Raw genomic sequence first — 14,508 nt, forward strand, 5'->3', positions numbered from 1 at the left:
ACAACAGGCTGAATAAGTGTACGTTATATGACGATGCTGCTCGATCGCCGTTTTCACTACTTCCAGCTTGTAACCTGCAGTATATGATTTCCTTTTCGTTGCCATTTTTGTTCAGCCCTCCTCAGTTTTTATAAGTTACCGCCAATGTTGAATTGATCAATTTTCATAGGTACGGAAGTAGTAGCAGGTAGCATCTCTTTTTTTCACAATGCACTTGTGCCATGACCCGCCCCTGCCAAATTTTTATTGGTTGACGTGTATGTGTGTGACGATTGCTGATATACGCCTAGTCTCTTACGTGAATGACATAAATAATATTATTAGATATTTTACGGTAATGTGTTAATAATTTCACACATAAGTCGCCCCAGAGTATAAATCGCAAGAAAAAAAACTGTGATTTATAATCCGAAATATACGGTACTATTTTATTAAAGCTCAAAGTTGAAGATAAAAGTAAATATTCTAATTATTATTCTGTACAACTACATTTTTCATTAGACGTTCTTGCTAAACACATCATCATGTTTTCAGGGGCAGAAGGAAAACATTTCACTCTAAAAAGAGGCTGCGGTTATTGAAATGTTCCAAAGTTGTGAGATGTTTGTCCTCACAATTGCATATTTACATTATGTGGACTTTTCTTCCCGCCCCCATCAAGGTGTTTGCATGCTTTTACTCCACAATCACCTCCAGCATGAGGGCGTGTCTCTGAACGCTCCTCTAATGGGACGCCAGTAAACCGCGTTGCGTGCCAGCTCCTTGTCAGACGTGTTCGCTGTGCAGGTTTGATGTTCAATCCTGCCAAAAGCTGTTGAGACGCGACTCCGGGAGGGAATAACTCAGCAAGGAATTAGCATTCATCCTGTTCATAACATCCGACGTCAAGCCATAATCGAGAAGCAAAATATCCTGAAATGAAAAGAAACATGCATGTGCGGTTGGACCTGAGACATAAAGTAGAGATAGTTTCTATTAAAGGCCTACTGAAACCCACTACTACCGACCACGCAGTCTGATAGTTTATATATCAATGATGAAATCTTAACATTATAACACATGCCAATACGGCCGGGTTAACTTATAAAGTGACATTTTAAATTTGCCGCTAAACTTCCGGTTCGAAACGCCTCTGAGGATGACGTATGCGCGTGACGTAGCCCGACGAACACGGGTATGCCTTCCACATTGAAGCCGGTACGAAAAAGCTCTGTTTTCATTTCATAATTCCACAGTATTCTGGACATCTGTGTTCGTGAATCTGTTTCAATCATGTTCATTGCATTATGGAGAAGGAAGCCAAGCAAGCAAAGAAGAAAGTTGTCGGTGCGAAATGGACGTATTTTTCGAACGTAGTCAGCCACAACAGTACACAGCCGGCGCTTCTTTGTTTACATTCCCGAAAGATGCAGTCAAGATGGAAGAACTCGGATAACAGAGACTCTAACCAGGAGGACTTTTGATTTGGATACACAGACGCCTGTAGAGAACTGGGACAACACAGACTCTTACCAGGATTACTTTGATTTGGATGACAAAGACGCAGACGTGCTACTGTGAGTATGCAGCTTTGGCTTTTTTTTGCGTATGTACGTAACTTTTTTAAAATATATAAGCTTTATGAACCTTGGGTTAGGTGAACGGTCTTTTGGGCTGAGTGATTGTGTGTGTTGATCATGTGTTTGAATTGTATTGGCGTGTTCTATGGAGCTAGGAGCTAGCAGAGGAGCTAGGAGCTAGCATAACACGTACCGTACCGTAAGTGCGCGTCACGTACGTAACTTTTTAAAAATATATAAGCTTTATGAACCTTGGGTTAGGTGAACGGTCTTTTGGGCTGAGTGATTGTGTGTGTTGATCGGGTGTTTGAATTGTATTGGCGTGTTCTATGGAGCTAGGAGCTAGCAGAGGAGCTAGGAGCTAGCATAACAAACACGCAGGTGTTATTATGCAGGATTAATTTGTGGCATATTAAATATAAGCCTGGTTGTGTTGTGGCTAATAGAGTATATATATGTCTTGTGTTTATTTACTGTTGTAGTCATTCCCAGCTGAATATCAGGTACCGTGAGTATGCAGCCTTGGCTGCTAAACATTCGATAACTTGACCGTATGTGCGCGTCACGTACGTAACTTTTTAAAAATATATAAGCTTTATGAACCTTGGGTTAGGTAAACGGTCTTTTGGGCTGAGTGATTGTGTGTGTTGATCAGGTGTTTGAATTGTATTGGCGTGTTCTATGGAGCTAGGAGCTAGCAGAGGAGCTAGGAGCTAGCATAACAAACACGCAGGTGTTTTTATGCAGGATTAATTTGTGGCATATTAAATATAAGCCTGGTTGTGTTGTGGCTAATAGAGTATATATATGTCTTGTGTTTATTTACTGTTGTAGTCATTCCCAGCTGAATATCAGGTCACCCCCGGCTCTCACAGCATCTTCCCTATCTGAATAGCTTCAACTCCCCACTAGTCCTTCACTTGCACTTTACTCATCCACAAATCTTTCATCCTCGCTCAAATTAATGGGGAAATTGTCGCTTTCTCGGTCCGAATCTCTCTCACTTCATGCGGCCATCATTGTAAACAATAGGGAACTTTGCGTATATGTTCAACTGACTACGTCACGCTACTTCCGGTAGGTGCAAGCCTTTTTTTTATCAGATACCAAAAGTTGCAATCTTTATCGTCGTTGTTCTATACTAAATCCTTTCAGCAAAAATATGGCAATATCGCGAAATGATCAAGTATGACACATAGAATAGATCTGCTATCCCCGTTTAAATAAAAAAAATTCATTTCAGTAGGCCTTTAAAGAGGATGGACAAAAGTCCTCGTCAGACAAACTGCTGAGGCTTCTGTGACGCGGCCGACGCCAGACTCTCGGCCGCCTCCTCGGCCTTGTCGGACACCTCCTTCACCGGGCCCCGGGGCAGCAGCAGGGCCGTCTCTCCTGAGCCCACAAAAACAAAAATACACAACAGGGCCGTGAGCTGACCTTAACGTACTTCCTGAAACAACATGGAGTCTTATTTGTGTCCTTCACACACACGCACACAACATTCCAGGACAACGAGCAACACGAGTATCATTCAAATAATCCAACGTGTCAAAGAGGTGTTGGTCGTTACTTTCAGACCAACACTTTCAGCACTTTGGTCCTTCTGCCTCTACAAGTTTTTTCAAATCATTACCGTATTTTCCCAGCTATAGAGGGCACCAGTATTTTAAGCCGCACCCACCAAATTTTAGAATAAATAATAATAATAATAATGATACATTTTATTTAGTATAGCGCTTTTCAGGGTACTCAAAGACGCTTTACAGCAGGGGTGTCCAAACTTTTCCCGCTGAGGGCCACACACTGAAATATCAAAGCAAGCGGGGGCCATTTTGATATTTTTTATTTTAAAAACCAATACAGTATATGTATAAAAAATATACATTTAGGCCTCCACTCAGGCTTGATCCTGGGGACCCCAAAGGGTTTAGGTACAAAAAATATTTAAAATGTGTCATTATTTAGTATTATTATTATTATTATCCAAGGTTTAAATCTCCAGATCAACATTAGGTCTATCTGTCAATATAAAGTTTTTTTTTTTAAAGATTTACGCTGTATGCTCTTTCTGTCAAAGAAAACCCTGTTTTTTTATGGAAAAAAACACAAAATATGCAATATTTCCCCCCAATAACATTTTAAAGTGGAATATTTGAGATTATATGATAATTGGAGCTCATAGCATAACTCATAACAACATTGATTCATTATTATTTTTTGAGCAATGACACTTAAAAACAATTTAAAAAAAAAAAGTTCCACTAATATTATTGGGGATCCAAAAGGATCCTGCTCAGTAAAGTATTAAAAAATAAATCTTTTTTTTTTTTTTACTTTTAACACAATAGTCTCAAGATCAACTTCAGATCCATCCGTCAATTATAACTTTTATTGTTGTTTATGGGTTTTTTTTTGTTCGTTTTAGGCCCTTCTTTAAAAAAAAAACAGCTTAGTTTTTTATATGGCAAACACAAAATATGCAACATTTTCCCCAAAAAATGTCTCAAATTGAAATATTTAATGTGACGTAATTGGAGCCTTGAATAGGTCAATAGTTCATAATGACATTGATTTTGATTCATTATTATTTTTTAAAGAAACAGTCTGCATGGCAGCTTGGTGTTATTAGAGTAAACATTGAAACATTTTATTGTTACATTTCACCTGTTTGCTCTTTTATACCACTTTTTATGTTTTTAATTTTTTTTAATCGTATTTTTACAATGTGCCACGGGGCTGTTAAAATATTACCCGCGGGCCGCAAATGGCCCCCGGGCCGCACTTTAGACACCCCTGTTTTACAGGATTCAGAAAAAAAAAAAATTAAAATATATAACAGTTCAAAGTAATAATATACAATACAGAAAATATAAAAGCAGTACATTGTAAAATACATAATAATACAGGACAAATTACAAGACAGGACATGACAAGACACAGAACACTAATCACTAATCACAGGTTAAAAGCAGATCTGAAGAGATGTGTTTTGAGAAGGCTTTTGAAGATGGGAAGGTCTGGGCAGTCACGGATGGGTTTGGGAAGAGTGTTCCAGAGGGTGGGAGCAGCAATGGAGCAGGCTCTGTCACCCCAGGTACAGAGCTTGGTTCTGAGTGGCGGGGAGAGGAGGTTGGCATCAGAGGAGCGGAGGCTGTGTGAAGGGGTATGGCGGTGAAGCAGGTTGGTGAGATAGCAGGGGGCCCGGTTATGGAGGGCTTTGTGGGTGAGGAGGAGGATTTTAAAGCGGATCCGGTGAGGAACGGGGAGCCAGTGGAGTTTCTGGAGGACTGGGGTGATGTGCTCACAGGAGCGGGTGTGGGTGAGCAGGCGGGCGGCAGAGTTTTGAATGTATTGGAGTTTATTGAGAATTTTGCATCATGAGCCGTAGAGGATGCTGTTACAGTAGTCAAGTCTGTCTAAATCATTTTACATATATTAGCCGCACCGGACTATAAGCCACAGATATATACCGGTACCAAACCTATTTAGTGGCCTAGTGGTTCGAGTGTCCGCCCTGAGATCATTAGGTCGTGAGTTCAAACCCCGGCCGAGTCAAACCAAAGACTATAAAAATGGGACCCATTACCTCCCTGCTTGGCATTCAGCATCAAGGGTTGGAATTGGGGGTTAAATCACCAAAAATGATTCCCGGGTGTGGCCATCGCTGCTGCTCACTGCTCCCCTCACATCCCCTCACCTCCCAGGGGGGTGATCAAGGGTCAAATGCAGAGAATAATTTCGCCACACCTAGTGTGTGTGTGTGTGTGACAATCATTGGTACTTTAACTTATTTTAACTTTAATATTTTCAAATGTTTATTTACATATGTTAATTGTTTCCAAACAGTGCCTGTCACACATCAGATCTAACAAAATAGAAGTCAGCGTCATAGACCCACTAGCTGCGTAAGCTAGTGGGTCAGGTAAACAGACTCAATAACTGACATTTTGGTGAATTTATAAAACTGAAACAATACAAAAAGTAAGTTAATAATACAAAACCCAAAACCAGTGAAGTTGGCACGTTGTGTAAATCGTAAATAAAAACAGAATACAATGATTTGTAAATCCTTTTCAACATATACTCAATTGAATAGACTTCAAAGACAAGATTTTTAATGTTCTAACTGAGACACTTAATTTTTTTTTGCAAATAATCATTAACTTAGAATTTAATGGCAGCAACACATTGCAAAAAATTTGTCACAGGGGCATTTTTACCACTGTGTTACATGGCCTTTCCTTTTAGCAACACTCAGTAAATGTTTGGGAACTGAGCAGACCAATTTTTGAAGCTTTTCAGGTGGAATTCTTTCCCATTCTTGCTTGATGTACAGCTTAAGTTGTTCAACAGTCCGGGTCTCCGTTGTGGTATTTTAGGCTTCATAATGCGCCACACATTTTCAATAGGAGACATGTCTGGACTACAGGCAGGCAAGTCTAGTACCCGCACTCTTTTACTATGAAGCCACGGTGTTGTAACACGTGGCTTGGCTCTTGCTGACATAAGCAGGGGCGTCCATGATAATGTTGCTTGGATGGCAACATGTGTTGCTCCAAAACCTGTACGTACCTTTCAGCATTAATGGTGCCTTCACAGATGTGTAAGTTACCCATGCCTTGGGCACTAATACACCCCCATACCATCACAGATGCTGGCTTTTCAACATTGCGCCTATAACAATCCGGATGGTTATTTTCCTCTTCGGTCAGGAGGACACGACGTCCACAGTTTCCAAAAACTATTTGAAATGTGGACTCGTCTGACCACAGAACACTTTTCATCAGTCCATCTTAGATGAGCTCGGGCCCAGCAAAGCCGGCGGCGTTTCCGGGTGTTGTTGATAAATGGCTTTGGCTTTGCATAGTAGAGTTTTAACTTGCACTTACAGATGTAGCAACAAACTGTAGTTACTGACAGTGGTTTTCTGAAGTGTTCCTGAGCCCATGTGGTGATATCCTTTACACACTGATATCATCGCTTACATGCAGTGATTTCTCCAGATTGTCTGAACCTTTTGATGATATTACGGACCATATATGGTAAAATCCCTAAATTCCTTGCAATAGCTGGTTGAGAAATGTTGTTCTTGAACTGTTGGACAATTTGCTCACGCATTTGTTCACAAAGTGGTGACCCTCGCCCCATCCTTGTTTGTGAAGGACTGAGCATTTCATGGAAGCTGCTTTTATACCCAATCATGGCACCCACCTGCTTTCTCAGTCTTGTTTGCCACTTGTGCCAGCTTTTTTGAAACATGTTGCAGGCATCAAATTCCAAATGAGCTAATATTTGTAAAAAATAACAAAGTTTTCCAGTTCGAACATGAAATATCTTGTCTTTGTAGTCTATTCAATTGAATATAGGTTGAAAAGGATTTGCAAATCATTGTAGTCTGTTTTTATTTACGATTTACACAACGTGCCAACTTCACTGGTTTTGGGGTTTGTACTAACACAGACATTTGTAAACGTGTTAGCATATTCGCTAATGCTAATGACGCTAGCATGATTACATTACAGTAGCACGCACAAATATGCATGAAAACACTCCTATAGACATCACACATGGGACGGTTTAGTAAGTATGAATTGTTTGAGTTATATTGTAAAACTTACAAACGTTGCTTGTCGTGATGACTAAATAATTATTTCGAGCAGAAACGCTATGGATGGCTATACTTCTAGATGTTCAACCTGCAGTGAGCGAACTCATCCAAAAGATGGCAGCACAGCACAAACAATAGCAGTGCCTCTGTCGGTGTTAAATGAAAATGTTTTGTTTAATACAAAACATTATGGCCGTTGGCGAAGGAAAATCCATAAATTAGCCTCAAAGTTTTGTAAGCCGCAGGGTTCAAAGCGTGGAAAAAAAGTAGCGTTTTATTGTTTGAAAAATTCGGTACTGTAGTGTAGGATTAGATCTAAGGTAGTTGTACACATCATTCCAGGTACTTGATACCATTTTGGGGTAATGTTAAACACAGAGGCACTAGATATAATCTAAGAAATGTAAAGTTGTGCTACACAAAGCGCTGCTACATGCACAACATTTACCACCTAAGACAGTATTAGACTGGTTCAAGACTTCATCCACTGCGGTGCAATTTAAACATCCACCTAAAGTCTTCATAGTAGTTGTAGACATAATTATAAGAATTAGATTTTGCTGCCCTTCCATGGCGACATGCGGCGTTACAAAGAGTTTGCCTCCATGAGACAAAGCTTGTAACAACTTTGACAAGCAACATCCTTCATGCAGAGAGTAGCGACTAATGCCAGACAACCATCAAATAGTCACGAGAATTGATTACATCCTGGAAATGCTGTGATTGTACATTTTTCTCGCTATAAAATCACATACTTGCTACCAACTCGACATCGATGTGACTTTTACCGCACGTAGGAAACACTATCTCTGCTACATCATGTGTATGCTTCTATACTCATTAGGTACACCTGCACTACTGAGAGACATCCATTGGCTGCTATGTTAGCCGCATCTTGTGAGCGTTTTTTTTAATGTTTGGAATTAGGGATGTCCGATAATGGCTTTTTTGCCGATATCCGATATTCTGATATTGTCCAACTCTTAATTACCGATACCGATATCAACCGATACCGATATATACAGTCGTGGAATTAACACATTATTATGCTTAATTTGGACAACTAGGTATGGTGAAGATAAGGTCCTTTTTAAAAAAAATTATAAAATAAAATAAGATAAATAAATTAAAAGCATTTTCTTGAATAAAAAAGAAAGTAAAACAATATAAAAACAGTTACATAGAAACTAGTAATTAATGAAAATGAGTAAAATTAACTGTTAAAGGTTAGTACTATTAGTGGACCAGCAGCACGCACAATCATGTGTGCTTACGGACTGTATCCCTTGCAGACTGTATTGATAAATAATGTAGGAACCAGAATATTAATAACAGAAAGAAACAACCCTTTTGTGTGAATGAGTGTAAATGGGGGAGGGATGTTTTTTGGGTTGGTGCACTAATTGTAAGTGTATCTTGTGTATTTTATGTTGATTTAATAAAAACAAAAAACACTGATACCGATAATTTCCGATATTACATTTTAAAGCATTTATCGGCCGATAATATCGGCAGGCCGATATTATCGGACATCTCTATTTAGAATGCAAAAAAACTAAATAAATGACGTCCTTGTTCTTGTCCCACATAAGCATTGTGATTGATAGTTACATTTACCAAAAAAAAGTGCAGTTCTTGAAATGTCAATATTTCTATGTTTACATAACAAAGTTATGTATACATATTTTGTGCAATATTTCATACATAGATACACTTATGAAAGCTTTTTTGGTGCAATGTTCCATGTGTAAACATCTGTTAATGCTAACTACTTGTGTAATAGGGCTATGTGCAATAATACCAGCACTTTAACTTATATGAGTTTTTTCTTGCCCTGATGTGGGATGTGAGCCGAGGATGTCGTTGTGGCTTGTGCAGCCCTTTGAGACACTCGTGATTTAGGGCTATATAAGTAAACATTGATTGGTTGATTGATTGATATGGAACAATTTAGCACACTTGCATTATATAATATAGCACTTCTCCATCTGCCTAATGCATTTGAGCTACTATGATGATTATATTCCTGATCTGATCTCGTCTCCATTTATTTAATTTGTATAATTATAGCTGAGTCTGTGTATTTTTATTGTACTGTTTATGTCTGATGTTGGTGCTGTCTAACTTTAAAATTTTTATATGGACCTTGTTGTTTATGTCATCAACCTACCGGGGACGGCAGATGGAAATTAACCTTTTGCTACACTCATTTACATTTGATATGCTAATTATTGTGCATTGTACCATTCAACAAACAAATATATGAATTAAATAAAATACAACCATCAAAATACCAAAGACTATAAAAATGAGACCCATGACCTGCCTGCTTGGCACTGAGCATCAAGGGTTGGAATTGGGGGTTAAATCACCGAAAATGATTCCCAGGCGCGGCCACCACTGCTGCCCACTGTTCCCCTCACCTCCCCGGGGGTGATCAAGGGTGATGGGTTAAATGCAGAGGATAATTTTGCCTCACCTAGTGTGTGTGTGACAATCATTGGTACTTTAAGTTTTTAATGTGTTTATTATTCTTATCATTAAATGCATATTATCACAAAAAATGTGTTTATTCTTATATTTAAATGTATCTTACCACCATCCATGTGTGAATGGGGAGTGAATTAATGATGGATTGTCAGTTGTTAGTGTAAAGCGCTTTGAGTATCTAGAAACACGCTCTATAAAACTAATTTATTATTATTAATTCTTAAGATATACTATGTACTAATTAATGGACTATACAATTTATTTTCACTTGTTTTATATTTCTATTCATTTGATTATTTCACAGATTCCTACTTAGTGTTTTTTATTCCCCCTTCGATTTTTGTTTGCAACATGAGGGTTCCTGGTTCCAATCCAGCTTTCGTGATTATTACTCCTTTGGCGACATCTTGTGGCCACAATGATTTCTTAAAATTAGACTCTTTTTTTTTTAACCTTTATTTAGTATGGGGAACACATATTCACCATTAATGAGTTGCTGATTAACATACAATTTATTAACATATTGGCTCTTAATTAGTCATTATTAATTACGTATTAATGCCTTATTCTGCATGGCCTTATTATACAACCAGTAAGCCATTAACTAAGAGTGTTCCCTCAATAACCTCAGAATTATTGCTTATTAGTAACCCTATCTAACCCTTATATGTTCCCCTAGTATCCAAATAACTCTAGATGAAGTCTATATATATATATATATATATATATATATATATATATATATATATATATATATATATATATATATATATATATATATATATATATATATATATATATATATAAAATAAAAATGGACTCATGTGAGCGGGAGTGGATCAGCTGGTCATATAGATATATATATATATATATATATATATATATCTATATATATATCTATATATATATATATATATATATATATATATATATATATATATATATATATATATATATGACCAGCTGATACTATCACTCTCTGTTCTCACCCACTCCCGCTCACATGAGTCCATTTTTATTTTATTTCGGTCGCCCCCTGGTGGTGGGCTGAAAGGGCGTGATATGATATGCCTGCTTTTTTAATGCTAATACCTTCATTTATTCGTAGCTGCCAAAATCGTGATCACGATTCGATTAATTGTGCAGCCCTATTTTCATTTACTGATTACATTGGTTTATTAACTCTTAACAAAGTCTGCGCAACCACTCGACAGAACATAGTTCAGTAAATCCAATCATTTTTTTTCCGAGTGTGGAAAAAATGTGGACACCCATTGAGTTAAAGTAGACACTAAAGAGCAAGTTCACTTTCGCTGGGAATTTTGAGTACAAAAAATAACAATGACGGTAAGCCACTGTGACATTATTGTTCATTTTTTATATGATTTTATTTATTTTTTTTATAAATGGCTGTGATGATAATGTAAATGAGGGATTTTTATTCACTGCCATGTTGGAATTCGTATTAATATTGATACTGTTGTTGATATTATTCATTTTTGTTTGACTACTTTTGGATTGTTTTGTGTCATGTTTGTGTGTCCTCTCAATTGCTCTGTTGATTGCTATTCTGAATGTTGGCTGGGCTGGGTTTGGTTTTGGAATTGTATTATTATGGTATTATTGTGTATTATTTTGTTGGACTGATTAATTAAAAAATAAAAATAAAGAATAGCCGACTGACAAAGTGTTGTGCACACTCTCCAGAAGTGCGGTGCGTGACTTCCATCTTAAATAATCACATACATAACATAAAAGGAATAACATTGAATACACGTTTTTTTTTTTAAACAACAACAAATATTGTAACGATAATGGTTATTTTTATAACATTAATTTATTCAATCATTTAATAAACACATAATGTGTATTTCTATTCCCTTCTTTTTTGAGTCCTTTACTCATGCAAAATATTATATTCAATTAATTTAATTAATTAATTAATCCACAACAACACCGTGATTAATACGATTAAAAAATGAATTTTTCAACAGCACTACTAGGAATATAACATTCATTGTTGAACATGCAGAACAGGCTAAATGTTTTTTTGTTTTTACAAAAAATTAAAGTGGAAAAACAAAAAACTCTTTAAAAGCCAATCCGCTAAATCAGGGATATTCAACTGGTGGATCGGGGCCAAAACCATCCTAGGAATGAATGACACCATGCCATACCACCGAGTTTATTTCAATACTTGGTGGACAAAAAACAATCAAAAACCCTATAGTAAACAAATTTGCAGATCCTTGCAGTGACATCTTAACCTTGCTAGCAAACAAAGAACACTGCGGTCCAAATGTGTGATTCAAATAACTGAGGCGTTCCTCAAGGCCCCCCTTAAGTCATCTCCTTTTCACATTTTTCCCCCCGTAATGGGATTTATGTGGTCTTGCTGTAGCTTGTTTACTTCAGATGCAGTCAGTAGTCACTTGTTCAACTTCTTTAGTTGTACCAGCGGTGTTCCTCAAGGTTCCATCTTAGATCTTCTCTTTTTCATTATTCGGGCTATTCAACTGGTGGCCCGTGAGTTCAGTTCAAAAATCTTGTGAGAGACTCAAATTTCTGCAGCAGATTCTCCAAAACACAAGAGTGCTGTCATAGAAAGGATATTTTACTAGTTTTTTTTGCAGAAGGTCCTTTAAATACAACAGAACGCTCCTGTAACTCTGACAAAATAAATAGACCAAAATTAAATGTCTACTGTGTAGAGGACGCCGGTTCTCCGGAATATTCAAAACAAGAATTTCTGGAAATGTGGCCCCCAAAACAAATTAGTTAAATTGCTCTAAAGTCTAAACTATACTTTTTTTTGGAGGGGCACAAATGACGTGCTTCTTAATCCCATTGTTGGTGTTCTCTCACCCGTCTGCTTGCTCCCCTTGGTAGGTGTGGACCGAGACAGCGCTGTAAGGGTCCAGGACCATTTGGGCACAACGCACTATGGCCACAATCAGAAAGAAGCAGAGGAGCAGAAAGAAGAAGAAGGCAAAACCAAGGTCAACGTGTAAGTCCAGCCTGGGGGGCAGTGGCGGCGCTTCCATGCTATCTACGTTTCTCCGGTGTGATTCTTATTTGAGAGTCCACTGTTCTTCTGAATGCCTCTTCTCAGTCGTCATATTTGACACCTGTGATCTCCATTAATTTTTCATCGGGGCTTGGGTCACCAAAAGCTTTCAGGGACTTTTCAGGACACACGACCTATGCAGAAGGTGACGCAATTGGGTCAGTTCGAGGTAAGAAGACAGATGATGAAACAGAAACCAAGTGGGTCCAAATGTAAGGAAATAGAAACCTCACGTCAGGGGGACAGGGAAAGTGTCCTGTTCAAAAACACGGGCATTATTTATTTCCCACAAGAGAAGTTGATGCAATGCACAAAATTACTGTATTTTCCGGACCATAGGACGCACCAGATTATAAGGCGCACTGCTCATGAATGGTCTATTTTGTATCTTTTTTCATATACTAGGCGCCCCTGATCATAGGGCGCATTAAAGGGGTCATATTATTGTTTTTTTTTTTCTAAATTGAAAACACTTCCTTGTGGTCTGTATAATATGTACTGGTGGTTCTTTGGTCAAAATGTGGCATAGATTATGTTTTACAGATCATCTTCAAGCCGCTTTCTGACAGTCGCTTTCGGATGCGTCGTTTTGTGGGCGGTCTTATTTATGTGGCTCACCTTCGACAGCGTCTTCTTCCCGTCATCTTTGTTGTAACGGTGTAGCGTGCAAGGACGGGAGTGGAAGAAGTGTCAAAAGATGGAGCTAACTGTTTTAATGACATTCAGACTTGACTTAAATCAATAACGGAGCAGCATCTCCTCATCCGGAAACAACCACACCGGAAATGTGTCCCGTGAAAAACCGTCCGACCGGAACTCTAATAACTAAAGTTCCTTGGGTGAATAATGTAAACTCACTACGCCGGTATGTTTTAGCCCTTTCATGGCGAGTTTACTGACAGATATAAATAAGAACTTTACACTACTTTATATTAGAAATGGCAACAGTGGAGGAAGAATGTCCCATAACAAGAAGATAGAGAAAAAGAAGAAAGGACTACAAAGGCGGATGCACGCAATTTTTCAGGATTTATGCAGATCCCAAATACAGATCAGAAGGTAAGAAAAGTTCCCTTTGCATAATATTGCGAAACAAAACGCTAGATAATATGTCTTAACTTATACACACACCATAACAATACTCCTATGTTTAATGCGCCGACAATCCTTCAAACGGTGTGGCTTCATAGCTTACCAAAGTCGTACTGAAACATTTTGATAGATTTTTGAGCGCCAAGTTACATTATATTGTCATCTTCCTCTTTATGCCATTTCCTCAAGGTGACAGATAAATATTATGCGACCTGCCCCATCATACAATATTGGCAAAATACAAACACACAAAACATAAAACATATTTTACATATGTTATTATACTTTGTTAATTTACCTATCAAAACCATTTTACCAAACATTTATTGTTATTCATTGTCATTCCGAAGAGCCATAACCGATGCAACATTTCAATGCGTCACACATTATGTGGTTAAGATGCTGCTGCTTGTAATCACACATTTGACCAGCAGGTGGAGTCTTGTGCTGAAGCATGCATTGAAGTCTTGAGAAATTCTTGAACCAATTGGCAGAAGTGTTTCAATGCCTCATGAGGCTTCATCTGACCATCACTAGTTAAAGGCCTACTGAAATGATTTTTTTTTATTTAAACGGGAATAGCAGATCCATTCTATGTGTCATACTTGATCATTTCGCGATATTGCCATATTTTTGCTGAAAGGATTTAGTAGAGAAAATCGACGATAAAGTTCGCAACTTTTGCTCGCTGA

The 14,508-nt window shown here is 37.9% G+C and overlaps 1 protein-coding gene across 1 annotated transcript in view; it reads left to right on the plus strand.

Annotated features, from left to right (window-relative positions):
- Positions 1-14,508, plus strand: part of LOC133633601 (aerolysin-like protein) — a 47,832-nt gene that overhangs the window by 5,463 nt on the left and 27,861 nt on the right. Inside the window, exon 2 of the mRNA XM_062026175.1 lies at positions 12,547-12,664. The gene's annotated coding sequence lies outside the window, so the exon portion shown is untranslated. The remainder of the gene's footprint in view (positions 1-12,546; positions 12,665-14,508) is intronic.

This window comes from Entelurus aequoreus, linkage group LG18, assembly GCF_033978785.1.
Source record: "Entelurus aequoreus isolate RoL-2023_Sb linkage group LG18, RoL_Eaeq_v1.1, whole genome shotgun sequence".
NCBI classification, from domain to species: domain Eukaryota; kingdom Metazoa; phylum Chordata; class Actinopteri; order Syngnathiformes; family Syngnathidae; genus Entelurus; species Entelurus aequoreus.